Source organism: Mus caroli, chromosome 8 (assembly GCF_900094665.2).
Source record: "Mus caroli chromosome 8, CAROLI_EIJ_v1.1, whole genome shotgun sequence".
NCBI classification, from domain to species: Eukaryota; Metazoa; Chordata; class Mammalia; order Rodentia; family Muridae; genus Mus; species Mus caroli.
In genome coordinates, this window is record NC_034577.1 from 71905990 (window position 1) to 71908002 (window position 2013).

The window sequence follows — 2013 nt, forward strand, 5'->3', positions numbered from 1 at the left end:
AGTGTTCCTCTTTCTCCACATCCTCGCCAGCATCTGCTGTCATATGAGTTTTTGATCTTAGCCATACTGACAGGTATGGGGTGGAATCTCAGGGTTGTTTTGATTTGCATTTCCCTGATGATTAAGGATGTTGAACATTTTTTCAGGTGCTTCTCAGCCATTCAGTATTTCTCAATTGAGAATTCTTTGTTTAGCTCTGTACCCCATTTTTAATAGGGTTATTTGGTTTTCTGGAGTCCAACTTCTTGAGTTCTTTGATACTTCTTAAAAGGGGGAAAAATACCCATGGAAGGAGTTACAAAGACAAAGTTCAGAGCAAAGACTGAAGGAATGTCCACCCAGAGACTACCCCATCTGGGGATTCATCCCATAAACAACCACCAAACCCAGACACTATTGCAGATGCCAACAAGAGCTAGTTGACAGGAGCCTGATAAAGCTGTCTCCTGAGAGGCTCTGCCTGTGCTTGACAAATACAGAAGTGGATGCTCACAGCTATCCATTGTATGACGCACAGGGTCTCCAATGAAAGAGCTAGAGAAAATACCCAAGGAGCTGAAGGGGTTTGCAGCTCCAAGGAGGAGCAACAATATGAACTAACAGTACCCCCAACGCTCCCTGGGACTAAATCACCAATCAGAGCCTCATGGCTCTAGCTGCATATATAGCAGAAAGTGGCCTAGTTCGTCATCAATGGGAGGAGAGGCCCTTGGTCCTGTAAAGGTTCTAAGCCCCAGGATAGGGGAATGCCAGGGTCAGAAGTGGGAGTGGGTAGGTTGGGGAGCAGGGGGAAAGGGAGGGGAGAGGGGATTTTGGAGGGGAAACTAGGAAAAAGGGACAACATTTGAAATGTAAATAAAGAAAATATCTAATAAAAAAAGTGTAGACAGGCAGAGATTCAGGAGTCAGAATAAAGAGGGTTATGTAACAGATATGTATAGGATATAAATCATAGATATTTCACATGTGTGTGTGTGTGTGTGTGTGTATGTGTGTGTAAGGGATGTGTGTGTGTGTGAGTGTGTATGTGTAAGTAGTATATGTGTGTGTTTGTGTGTGTGTGTGTGTCATAGGTGTGTGTATGTATGTGTGGTATAGGTGTGTATGTATGTGGTAATGTCTATGTGAGTATGTGTGTGGTGTATGTGTATATGAGTGTATGTGTGGTTGTGTATATAGTATTTGTGTGGGGAGGTGTATGTGGTATACATGTGTATATGTCTGCATGGTATGTGTGTGTAGTGTATGTGTGTGTGGTATATGTATGTGTATTGTATATATGTGCATGTGCATATACATGCATGTGTGTGGGGTATGTGGTATATGTATGTGTATATGTCGTATATGTGTGTGAATGTGTATGTGTGGTTGTGTGCATATGGTGTATTATGTGGGGGGGTGGATATATGCATGTGTGTGTGTTCGTGTGTGTGTGTGTGTGGTAGATGGTGAGACTAACTGATATGGAGTCTCACATTTCCATGTTCTCAGCTACTCTTATTTGTAAAAACTGGCAGAGCAGACTACAGAACTCAATCACACTGATTATGCTTGCATGGACTGTGGGAGACTGGACAGCCTATGTGTTAGATGAAGAGCTGACATATATTCACCTCTCTAAATAAGCCTCTATGAACTCGATAACCTATGGTCATCACCCATATCCTTTATCAGTTAGTCCGGGTTTTGTTGTTGTTGTTGTTGTTTTGGTTTGGTTTGGTTTTTGTTTTTCACTCAGAGTGGAAAAGCAAAGATGTGCAGGAGCTATAAAAGACAGTTTTATTATCCTTTTGGCCATTTTAACTAAAAAAGTAATTGATAATCTCATGATATACTTTAACTGTAGAAGCTGTTGTTGCTCTTCTTGTTTAAATCTTAAACTGGGGGTAGGAGGATGCCAACAGGAAAGTATTTTGGCCATGTGTTCAGAGTCGCTTTCTCCATGTGAGTTAAGTTGTCCCTAGAACAGGAGGTGCTGATAGAATAATTGTATTTATTCTTCCCACTTCATGA